Raw genomic sequence first — 13694 nt, 5'->3', positions numbered from 1 at the left:
TATGGATTTCTTCTCTCAATACAGCTAGTTTTGTGAGGAAAGAGAAATTATTAATGTGAACTGATAAGCTCTGCAGCGTGGAGCGAAATGTTATTTAGAAATCAGTTTATTAAAATTTTTTGTATGACTAGGGATCTTTAACCCTATAGGTGAGGAGCTGAGTGAAATAGCTGCAGAGGCCAGCAATGAATTGCTTCATGTGAGGGCACACAGTCAAAGCCTAAGAAGATTTGCAGATAGAAGATATGCCTCTGAGGGTGGGAAATGGAAGAGTCTCCCTAGAGGATGTGAGCCCATGGCCATGCTCTCAAGATCCCACCACCAGGGAAGCTGCAGAGCCCAGGGTCTATGCGGAGGTTTTGCACAAAGTCATAAATTCTACAAGGGAGCAAGAAAAGCCAAACTGATTCAAGAGAAAGCTTCCTTCAGAGACAGGTGAGGGATTTTTCCAGAGATTAGAAGAAATAACAGTCTTAGACGACAGCCCTGAATCCCCAAAGAATCAGATAAAGCAACTTGGGAGGTCAAATGCATGACCTTGAGCTAGGTGCAACTTAGAATAACCCAGTAATTGAAAAATGGAAACCTTGCATGCACACATGGGCATCCTTATAAGTAGCAGAGGTCTGAGTAGGAAAATCAGAAAACTATTGAATTCTTCCATAATGAGCAATCTTATGGGATAAGATTTATATTATAATATATATATATAATTTATATTTATAATATAGAATAATATAAACCACAAAAGTTCAAATTAACTTGGATAACATACAGCTCTTTCAGAATTATTTCTTAGCCTCTCAGTGATTAAAATCAGTGAATATGCTTTTTGTTTTTAGTTATTAAATTTTGATTTTTCTCTGTGATTTTTCTTCATGGAATTCACTTTAGATTGTGATTTCTGTGAAAGATCAACTCACAACATTTTCTTCCTCTTTGTTTTTGCATATGTTACAACCTGTGACTGCTAAATTTAACTGTTACCAAAACCATTAACAAAAGCTCTTCCCTGGTATCTGTTTCCATACTTGCCCCTTAAAACAATTTAAACATTGCTTAGAGTTGAGGCCAACTTATCCATTAGGTGACAGGTGGGGCACTTAGGGTTCCCAATACCTTTAGAGGCCCATAGAATGGTTTAATTTTCTTTGAAATCAGAATTTTTGAAAATGAACTTTTAGGTGAAAGAAAATGTTTTAAGGTATAATATTAATATATTCATATTTATACTAATGCAGCTATAAAATATAAATTTAAGTATATATTTTTTATGAAAGAAGTGGCCCATTAAAGGAATAGTGCCTACAGCTCAGGAGAGTCATAATGTGCTCCTGTTAAGAATGGAATCTTTCTGAAATCAAGATCTTATCTGTGTCACTCACTCCTCTGTTCTGAGGGCTTAGAATTTGATTTCCTGGTAGTTAATAAAGAAGAAAAATGCAACATCTCCTACAACCTAGCCCTCATCTGGACTTCACCTCACATCATCAGAATATCAGTTGAATTGATCTACTCCCTATTCTACTTACGATCCTAAGTCACAATCGCCTCTTCTCTCTTCTAGATGTTCCCCTCAACAAATACTGCATTCCTCTTTTTTGGATGTAATTATCATCATTCCCTCTTCATATTTATCAATCAAGGTCCTATCTCTATGCATATTCCACATGAAAATTCCATTCCTCTGAGAAGCCTCCCCGGATTCCCTTCCAAAGCCTGCTCTTTATATCTGTAGCATCCTTTTCCACACCTTCTTCATGAACACTTAGATTGCAGTGCCTAATCATGGTTCCCATACAGAATTTAAAATTGAGCACATTATTGACCCCTGGTATAAGAATCAAATATACATTTCCCCATCTGCACTGGAGATATTAGAGGAGAGAGGCGTATTCTTTTACATATTTGCTCCCTTACTCAACTCAATGCACTCTTATTATATTTGCTCATTACAAATGTTCAGTGTACTTCCTGTAGTTGAGTATACCACAGGCAATATCTGCAGTATTTCTGTTATAATTACCCACTTACCACCATTTTACTAAACGGAGAGGCAATAGTTTATGATGAGGACAATTTCCTCTGAACTCCGACAGTTCCTGAACTTCTCAGTGTTTGTTGTGGCAGCATATTTTAATAGGTGGAGAACTGGACTGAGAGTCAGGAGCCCATGTTTCTACCTTGGGTTAAGCCAGAAATTAACAAAGCCATCCCGCCTATCACGTCATCCCTCTGGGTCTCTCTCCCACTCTGCAGACACAGGGGAAAGATAAGAACTAGTGTCATGACCTTCCAGCTTTGGCTTTCTCTGGTTTTATGACCTACTGATGCTGGTCCTAAAGTTGATCAAATATAAATTGCAAAAGACCTGCTAAGGGCCTCCGGGAGATATAAGAAGAGAATGCATTCCATATGCCTGATGACTTTCTCCATAGACAAGCTGGTAGTGACCCCAGCCCTCAGGATTGCAGTCCATGAGCCACAGTCGGGCTGCCTCAGTTGACAAAGCTTTTAGTAGCTCTCTGTTTGCCTAGATGTTAAGTTATTTTCACTTTGAAGCAAAAGGAATAGAGGTCCCAGGGTTCTCAGAGCAGTCTAAGAGGATGTTGAGTGAAATTCTCCCTACCAGACTTGCCTCCCAAAAGAAGGTGTCAAGTAAAAGAAATAGTTTTTTTTTTATTTCTAACAAAAGACAGACACAGGTTTTATTAAAATTCATGCACAATTCACAGAATGACTTCATAGCCCAGTGAGAGAAGCTGTGCAAGGACTTCCTTTTGCTTTCTTTAAATCCGTATTTCGATTTGGATTTTTTTAGACTTTCTTTGTTCCCTCCTTTTTGCTTCAGTAACACCAAAAAAGAGACAGCTGTGGACCACAGGGAATAAGATATTTTGGAAAAATATTCTCTAAGTTTCCCAGAGCAGAACTTTGTAAAGGTAATCTTTCAGAGAACTCTCTAGTTCTCTGAGCCTGCACTGTTTTTGTTCACATTTTCTATATCTTCGCTGCCAACCCAACCTCAACAACCTGAGGGAAATCAGACCCCATGGGTTTGCTGTCCTTATGTTTCTAGCAGCAACAACAAAAAATCCTAGCTGCCATCCATCCATAGTCACAGGTTTCCAAAACTAAGGTTGAAGATGCCCTAATTCATCTGTAATCTTCATTCTCTCCCCCTTGAGAATAATAAATACTGGGTGACAGGGGAGACCAATTGGAATTTGCTGACAGCCCTAAATTGAAACAAACATGTAATTAGAATCTCTTGAACCATTTTCAGCCTGAATACCAATTAGAAAACAGTTATTTTGTACCCACTATAGGTCAGACTTTTACCATGCATTTTACATTCAGAATCCCATTTAACGTATTAAGCCATCCTTTAAAATAATTGTTTATTTTATCATTTTAAGGACAGAAAAGCTGAGGATCAGAGAAATGACCTGTGTGTAAACACAGAAGTAGGAGGAACAGGCAAAGAGCCCGTCACAATCTCTCTCTTCATCCTATAGCAACCTAATCACAGGTATCTCTCTGCTGCTTCCTACACTAGACTATGTATATACGAGTCATATGTTCTTCTTCTTTGTCCTTATGCGGATAGCACAGTCCTTCTCACAGAGCTCCAACTTTTTTTTTTCAGTTTTTGTACGGTATAGAACTATCAGAGAGAGACAGTTGAAGGCTGTGGTAATCACAGAGGGCTTTATTATTTTTTTTAAGACGGAGTCTCACACTGTTGCCAGGCTGGAGTGCAGTGGTGCGATCCCGGCTCACTGCAACCTCCAACTCCCTGGTTCAAGCAATTCTCCTGCTTCAGCCTCCCAAACAGCTGGGATTACAGGCATCCACCACCAAGCCCAGCTATAATTTTTGTATTTGCAGTAGAGACAGGATTTCATCATGTTGGCCAGGATGGTCTCGATCTCCTGACCTTATCTACCCACCTCGACCACCCAACATATTTGGATTATAAGGATAAGCCACCTCACCCAGCCCAAAAAGGACCTTTTGTCTGTGTAAGGGGAAGTGGTGATGTGCCTAGAAGAATGAATGGGTTTGGATTGGTGAATGAAGCTGCCCAGCATTCTCATAAGGGAATAGTGCTTGCGCAGAGGCACCAGGGAACTGAAGGTATGGAACATACTATGTATGCATTGGGATAGTTCTGTTAGTCAGAGTAAGAAATGAGAAATTACTGATTGGTGGGATTAACCTGTGCTCAGAAGGAACTACCTCTGAATGCCTAGGCTCTGGTCTTGCAATTTCTCAAGCTTGCCCAAGGGCAATAATTGGTCTCACCCACACACCTCCTCCCATTTTCCATTTCCAGTACAGAGAGAAAGCTTAACTTCAAGGTGAGCTCTTTGCGGTTGATATTCTGACAAGAAGTGAGCATTGCTGTTTGCCAAACTTACCCCCACTGACCTGCCTTATTCTTAGAAGGAAATAAGAAGGAAGCAGAGGAAGTTAGGAGGGGGCTGATTTCAGGCACAGTCGCTTATTTGGAAAAGTCATTTCAAATTGCACAAGGTGCTTCAATTGCCCTATTTTCCTGAAATTAATTCTAAATTTTATGGGTACAATTTGTTTCCCTTAAGTCTCTAATTATGCTTTTAACATTCAATCTTTCAAACTCTAGCCATTAGTGACTTAATATGGTGTTATCAGGAGATAGAGTGGAGTTAGGAGTGTGGGTGGGAATTAGAAGAGCAGACGTTGCACCTGTGCTTGTGATGGTTTGAAATTATGTCCCCTGGAGGAAAGCTAAAAGAAAAATCCAATAAGTCACCAAAATAGACTAAAGTCAAGTCTGAGGATTAGCATTTAAGGTGTTAGGACAAGGGGCTAAAAAGAGCAGGAGAGGTAATCACAAAGTTCCATTTAAATGTACTGAACTTGGGGTGATGGTGTGAGATTCCAGGCCAAACAAGAATTAGAGGAAGTGAAAATATCATCCGATAGCATGCACAAGGTATAAAATGTGAAGGTTGAAGCATTACTTTCAGGACATAAAAAACAGAAGAAAGAGACAAAAAGTGGCTCAGAAAAATTAACCCCCCAAAATTAAAAGCTGAATCATTGAATGGCTGGGAACAATGTGCAGAAAGAAGGAGATAGAAGATAATCAGTAAAGCAGAATTATTCTGTATTGAGTCATCAGTATGCACTGATGGGGCAGCTGCAGTCCTTCTGCCTCTTAGCAGAGGAGGCTTACCAGATGGCATCTGTACCTCAACAACATCCCCACCCCACAAACACACACACACACACACACACACAACTACCATTTGTGCTGACACAATCTGCTCCATGGTTGTATGTGATTCAAACTCAAATGCTGCAGGGGTTTAGAAGCAGGTACCAAGGAGACCTAATCGAGTCATGGATGGCTTCATGAGGTGAGCAAACAGAAGAGCAGAAGGCCTAAACTGGACTATAGAGAATTCAAAGTGTGAGAAACTGAAGGGGAAGAAACATAGACCATGCCTTCCTGAGACTCACAGACAAAAGGCACCAGAATTGGGGAAGGCCACATCCTTTCAGGAGGACCTTGGAGAGGAGGTGCAGGAAAAGCCCAGCCAGTACTCACAGGAATCCACCTCTTGAAGTCTGGGAAAAGAAATACAGGAGCTCTTGTCCCTGTCCTCAGCAAAGTCACCCCACTGAGGAGGCAGAAGAGGAAATAATCAGTGTTTGGTAGGAGAGAAGGGAAGCATACTCACAAAGCAACAATGGCTTGTTTGGAACAAAAAAATTTCTACACTGAAAATAAATTCTGGCTGGATGCAGTGGCTCACATCTGTAATCTCAACACTTTGGGAGGCCAAGGAGGGCAGATCACCTGATGTCAATAGTTCAAGACCAGTCTGGCAAACATGGTTAAATCCCGTGTCTACTAAAAATAATACACACACACACACACACACACACACACACAAACACAAAAATTAGCTGGGCGTGGTGGTACATGCCTGTGATCCCATCCCAGCTACTGGGGAGGCTGAAGCAGGAGAATCACTTGAACCCAGAAGGTGGAGGTTGCAGTAAACTGAGATTGCACCACTGCACTCCAGCCTGGGTGACAAAGAGAGCATCCATCCCAAAAATAAATAAATAAAAATAAATTCTGTAGAAGCTCAGAAAAGGAAAAAAAAAAATAATTGACTCTTAAGATGGCTAATGAGAGCTCCTCACATAACAGAAGTTCCTAGCTGGCATAGAAGGACGTATAGCTGTTGGAAATACAAGAAAATTAAAACTTAGTAAGGAGAGTTCCCAATAAAAGATACAAAGTCAGGGATAAGCATTGTAGGTATGGTGATAGTCAAGATCACAAAAGGCAGAATTGCTTGGTGCCTATGGGGGTGGTACAGGAGACACAACCGCAATGAGGTGACAAATTCAGGTTGTGGTGGGCCTTGATGGCCACATTAAGAATTTGAGAACTCATGCAACCAAACAAGCAGATAAAACTAAAGATTTCTGAGCAGCTATTTGGAATTAAGATGGTTTGTTTTGTTCTTTCAGCTTTTTGCACATGATTTGACTATAACTTCTCCCCTGAATATCCTGACCATCTTCATGGTCAGGAATGTAAATTTACATGAGGGCATGAATGCCCAACCATATCTCCTGATGGGGCGCAACCATCTTCATGGTCAGGAGAGGTAACAGAAAAAGAAAGCTCTTCCAAAGTTTGAGAGTTCTAAACGGTGTAAACTTTTGGAAATGTACATGCTATCCATTTTAGGAAATCATGGAAAAACTGGTCAACCAAAACTCAGACACAAATGTTCCCATCTTCTTCGGTTTGCCATGAAAATGGTTGGTTGTCTCAATTGCACAGGTGTGCTGCCTGCAAAGCTGCATTATCCACAGAGGTGTACAATAGCTAATTAAACTGTGGTATGATTTGAGCATGTGTAGCTCCACTTTTTCCAGCATCTCTGGACATAGATTGCTCTCCAACAAGAGCGAGCACATAAAATTGCCCTCCACAGCACTGTGAGGCACTAAACGTGAGCAGCCATACATCCCCTTCTTAGCTTGGCATCTAACCACATTCCTTCTTGCCTCATCTCTCAAGTCTCAACATAAAGGAGAAAATAAATTTCCTTCTAAGAACTCTACATTCCAAATATTTATTCTAAATAAAACTTGAGACATTTGTAACATCACAAAGACAAAACAGTAAGCTTAACAAGTACACACCTTGCATCAACATCTGTGCAAATTTAAGGAAATAACATGAAATACTAAAATGGAAGCATAATCTTCCCATTTTACCTCTTACTTATTCTCTCTCCTTTTGCATAGGAAACAAGTATTACTTGGGATTCACACTTAAAAAAAAAAAAAACTTCTTTAATTCAAAGATGAACTTGAGTATGACCTCAGAGAATTCAGCACTGATGCCACGTTAGTTCTTTAATAAACTGGACTTGGCAATAACTGATCTCAAGGAAAATTCAATCAAAACCAAAGTCTTATCTTTCTTCAAAAACAGGACAGTTGAGAATTGAATGTGATGTTCTGGAAAAATCGAAGAAGAAATAACATCAAACTAGTTTGTTCTTGAAAACAAGGCAACAAGAAATTGATGCCATTTTCACCTGTGGTTTTTCTACAAAAGATCCTGGGCTTAGAAGCCATGTCACTTGACTCTTTTAAATCCAAAACAGAGATGGAGACAGAACAAGGAATGGTGGTGGTGACGTTTCGGGGGTAGTTCTTAAGTAGAATCCAAGAAGGTCTTGGAGCCAATAATTATTAGTTATTTCAATAGGTAAAAGCTTTTAACTCAAAATATTCATCTTTCTTCTTAATTTCTCCTTCATTAAATGCAGCAAAGGAGAAGTAGGTATGGGAAATTAAGAAAAGAGAGATACTTTGCAACTTATTTTTAGTATCCTGCTTAGTCATATCTGTTATGAGAAATCAGACCTGGCTTGCACTGTGTCTCTTTTCATGACTTTATATGTGGGTAGTTAAAAAGCCAATTTCTAAGGAACTAGAAAGATCTTACACATTTGCCTGATTATATTACATTCCCAAATAATTTTTAAAAAACAAAACAAAAAACTAGCTTTAGTAATAAATTCTGTGACTTTGTTTTCATAAAATGAATTAAAACAAGGTTCAATCTAATCTAGCCATATGATATCACTCTTTTTCAGTTTAGTGACATAATTTATTGAATCCAAGAAACTATGAAATTTTGCAGAACCAGCATACATTTATCTATGTTACAGACCATAAAATAGGTTATGCATGTGAGTGACATGCATCTGTCATGTGAATCCTGGCAGAAAAAAATACAGCATGTTAACAATATCAGGTTGTCAAAGAAAGAAGGCCTGTAAAGTAAAACGGAGGTATCTGATCAATCACAGAAAACGTAATTAAACGTGTTCTTTCTTATGAAATTTGCATCACTGAACTAAGAAGACTTAGAAAACACCAAATTAGTTTAACCCACAACTAAGTTTTCATCTTAAGGAGTAAGTCTTATGTTTAATTATTTTATTTTAGTTTTTATTTTTTTAACTTTTAAGTTTGGGGTACCCATGCAGGTTTGTTACACAGGTAAACGTGTGTCATGAAAATTTCTTGTGCAGATTATTTCATCACCCAGGTGTTAAAAAATGTCTTCTAACTTGGACTTCCAAGTAAAACATTATTAATCAATGAACAAAAGAAAACTAATATTATTTCTGATTAGTGAATAAAACACTAAATCAGTCCACTAAATATGACCAGTGTAATAAGTCGTAGTATAAGAACTATGTGAATGACTGTTCTTGTAGAAGAAATATGATTTCTGTTCTTGAGGAACTCCCATTTTAATGGGAGAGGCGATTCTACTGTGGCAAAGACCATACTAGTACATGTGAATGATGTGATGTAAAGTCAAAGGAAGGAAACTGACCCCATGATAGTGATCCAAAGATGAGTTTTCAAACTAAGAGTCTTGAATCATGAGTGAAATGGCCAGGTGCTCCTGACGTGAGGCAGCAGGATGGCAATAGAGAGATAAAAACTGCATGGCATCTCAGGAAATCAAACAGCCATCATTTCATGGGTAAAAGCCCACAAAGTTTTCTAAAATCAAGTATATCCAGCAAGGACTCCGCAGGAAATAGAACAGTAAAATTGTGATAATCTGAGTAAAGTGTAATGAAGGGTCTATTTATAAAGGTGTGTGCAGGGTGTTGAGAAATGACAAGTGATAATACACCTATCGCAGAACTGAAGGGCTATAGGGGAGGAAGAAGTAGCTGAAATCCAGAAGTAGAGGCTGCTTAGCAGAACCAGAGACCTGAGATTAAATCGGGGGGTGCAGTCCCCTCACTGCAGCACTGCAGGGAGGAAACCAGAAGGGCAAGTATTCCTAACCTCACTCTTCTCCTTCCTGTCGACTGACAGTGCCCCCATCCATTAAAACCAACCTGGAGCCAGAGGGAAAGGGAGCCAGTTGAGGTAGTCTCTTTGGGTCAGAAACCCTCATCACAGAGCAGACTGGAGAAGGATGGGGTGAACATCTGGAGGACAATCTAAGATGCCCACGACAGAGTGGGACAGCCTGGAACCAGTCCCCTGAAAGTTCATCAAATTATTTCACTTCTGAAGTCTCTGTTCATAGTCTCTCTCTTCCTTGAAGCCTTTCCAGATCTTAGAATCGGCTACTACCTCTTTGTGATTCTCAGACCATCTTTTCTTTACATTTAACTGTTATTTTATTGTAATGTAGATCACAGTCAATTGGGTGTGTATTTGTCTCCCTAAGTAGATTCTGAGATCTCTTAGGAAAAATGTCACATGTCTGATTCAACTTTATGCTTCTGGTGCCCCGAATGGATAAATGATCACCTGCTTTTTATTACAGTATGTAAATCCTTGCATCCATCATCTGAATAATTCACACTATCAGGGAGCTGCGCTTGGTATGAAACCTACTCTACACATTCTTACCACTTTCAATGTGTCCAGATAACTTGCTCATGCATCTGAAAAGAAGAGATTATTTTATTATCCAGATGATACACAGAAGTAAAGTGCAATATAATTACCCAGGAACAAACAGCACTGCCAAATGGCTGCTGTAGTGCAGATATATACTAATGAGCATCCTATTTATTAACCCAATAAATACAAACATTCAAACTATTCAGAGTGAGTTTTAATAAATATTTTCTAAATGGCTATTCTATATCAGATGTCTGTGCTAAGTAGTTTCACTCCTGTGTCTGATAAGATGGTCACAACAACTACAAGGGGTAGGAGATCATTATCTCATCTTATAGACAAGAAAAACTGAGTCTGAGAAAGACTAATAGTTATAATTGTTAGCTCATAAAAATAAACACAATGTATTATGTTCAATTGAGATTGGCTTCTCACCATGCCAGACTGACCTTTTTTCTTAATCTGAGACAAATGTAAGTGGGAATATATACACACAGACACACACACACACACACACACACACACATATATACGTATGTGTATATATGTGTGTATATGTATGTGTGTATATATATGTATATATACATATATGTACACATATACCTATACATATATATACATATATGTATGTATATATGTGTGTGTGTGTGTACATATAATTTTTTTCCCATGTTGCTGCAAATGACATGATTTTATTATTTGTTATGGCCAAATAGTATTTCACTGTGCATATATAGCACATTTTCTGTATCCATTCATCTGTTGATGAACACTTGGGTAGAATCTACATCTTTGCTGTTATGAATAGTGCTGCGGTAAACATATAAGTACAGGTGTCCTGTTGACGTATTGATTGTTTTCCGTTGGGTAGAGATCCAGTAGTGGGATGCTAGATCAAATGGTAGTTCTATTTTCAGTTTTATGAGGACTCTTCATATGGTTTTTCATGGTGGCTGTACTAGTTTTCATTCCCACCAACAGTGAACGAGTTCCCATTTCTCCACATGGCGGTGTCTTAGGAAACGCATTTCTGTTCTCTTTCCCAAATCTCTTTTGGTTATCCTGCCTTGGGTTTATTTTAATACTCTAAACTAAGGATCATATATATGTATATGTGTGTATATATACGTATATGTGTATAGAGTGTATATGTGTATATACACACATATATGTGTGTATAAAGTGTATATGTGTATATGTGTGTATATGTATATACACATATATGTGTATAAGGATCATATATATGTATATGTGTGTATATATATGTATATACACATATATATGTATATGTGTATATATATGTATACACACATATATGTATATATATACACATACACATATACATAAAATACAAATACATATGTGAATAACATATGTAAGAGAATATTTAAACTGGTGTCTCCTGAAAATATATTTATTAAGTACATAAGTATAAACATGTTAAATGTACTACTAATTCATTTTGATTATTTAGAGAAAGGTAGAATGAAAATATTTTACAAAGAAAGAAACTATTTTACTAATAAATAAATTTAATTACTATCACTATGTATATTCTGATGAAACATCTTAAACTTGGATTAACAAACACTTTGTAACAACCATAATAGTAAACTTTAGGTTGTTATGTTCTTGAACATTTTCTTGCTAATTTTACCGTAAGTCTATGAAATTGCAAGCCACTTGGTTAGATTTCATGGTAATAAATTTTTTATAAACTAGAAAATTTGTTCAGTATCTAAAGAAAAACATTAGAAAGCAAAATACACTGTGACAGAGAAAAGTTAAAAAAAATGCCCTGCTTTGTGACTCTGGGTGCCAACTTCATTAATTAATACAGACTTAAATTCCTTTCAAGAATATGAGCTGTAGCACTAGAACCACAGCTGGTGTAGATAGTAGAGACAGATCAAATGCATTTCATTTAAAATATGGTGGCTTCAGATAAGACTAATTAGCAGGATGACAAAAAGCAGTCAATAAAATAAAAACAAATCTTGTTCTTAAACACTGGCAGCAATTAATGGAATTAATTCAAAATTGTTTCTCCTCTGCATTAGTATATAAAAACTTTCTACTCATTTTTTGGTGCTGCTGTTTTGGTATTATTTTCTTGTGTTTTGCTAGTATCTACCCTGTTCTATGTGACCAGAAGTGCTGATGACATCAGGGAAAGAGGAAATAGTGCAACTGGCTGTGGAACTGGGGAGATAAACAAAGGAGAGAATGTAGAGAAAGGCCTAAGGACCAGAGGGGTGGAATAGGCCAGGAATCCAGTACAATGAATAACAATGTTTTTTCTTTTTAATTCTTATTTTTTTCAAGCAGGTTTATCTATTCTGCTTATTTGGATGATTCTTGCTGGTTATTTGCTGCTTTGGTTATATATTGCTACACAATAAACTACCTGAAAAACTTAGTGGATCGTAAGCAACAATTTTGTTCAGTTGCTTACATTTCTGCAGTCTGGGTGGAATTCAGCAAGGACAGCCCCTGTCTGTTTCATGGGACATCAGCTATAACGTCTTGGTGGAAGATAAAGACCTCATGGCTCAGATGACCTCACACACAGAGCCAGCAAATTGATGCTATCACCTGGGTACTCAGTTGGGCTGGCCGGCAGGAGCCTCAGTTCTCCACAGCTGCTCCACATGGCTAGGTGGGGCTGCTCACAACATAATGGTCTCAGGGCACTGGAATTTCTAATATAGAAACTGAATTCCCGCAGAGCCGCAAGGTGGAAGTTTCCAGGTCTTAAGGCTTCAGCATGAAACAGGCATACTATCATCTTTGCCACATTTTGTTCATTAGAGCAGGTCACAGCCCAGATTTAAGGAAAGGAGCCACGACAGATACGTATATCTGGAAAAACGACTCACTGGAGATTGTAGCATGAAAAGTGATTAATACCCCACCCATCTATCAAAGAGAAGATTGATGTTTGACAAGATTAATAATCTTTCAAATTATTAACAATGTTAAAACAGCACTCTCTAAGAGAGGCTCAAGATTACTCTGAAAAATAAACACCTTTCAACTGAGTTCATGTCACCCCAAACTAATAACCTACTGAAGAACATAGAGTAATATTATCCCTATAATGCAAAAGAAAATAGCCTTTTGCTCCAGGTTTTTGAGACAGGTTTTTTTTTTTTAAGGGAAGTTTACTGGGCCAGAAGTTTATAGACCCCTGCCTCAGTACCACATTTCCCTAGTTTGTCTTAATCTCTCTTGCTCACTCAGCAAAAAATACACTGCTCATCTGATGTGTGGGTGCATGGCACGTAGGGTGCAGTGACATATTTTAAAAGGGAATCATATACTAAACAAAGTCTGCAAATGTTGCTCTCATATGGACCTGAACTTTCTGAGAAAAGTTGTTTAAGGGAGAATTCTCAGCTTTGCTCTCCTTTATAAGCAATAAAGCCCTCCAGGATTTGTATTACAGAATTATGGGAGCAGAAACTGCCATGGTAGGAAGAAGAGCAAGCAACCTTAATTAAATTTCTGCCACAGATATTTTCTGTTCATCTTAGATAGCTCAGCACCACCACAACTTGTAAGCCTCAGTTTCTTCATATTTGATTATGGATGACTATCTAAAGATTAAGTTGAGATAAAATAAAATAAAGCAAATAAGCACAAAATAAGAAATGTGAGGTGCATTGTATACTGTAAAGTACTATACAAAAGTGTTGTTTCTTAATGATGGTGTAGAA

The sequence above is a fragment of the Callithrix jacchus genome, chromosome 14, assembly GCF_049354715.1.
Source record: "Callithrix jacchus isolate 240 chromosome 14, calJac240_pri, whole genome shotgun sequence".
NCBI lineage: Eukaryota > Metazoa > Chordata > Mammalia > Primates > Cebidae > Callithrix > Callithrix jacchus.
Note: the sequence above shows the minus strand (reverse complement) of the source record.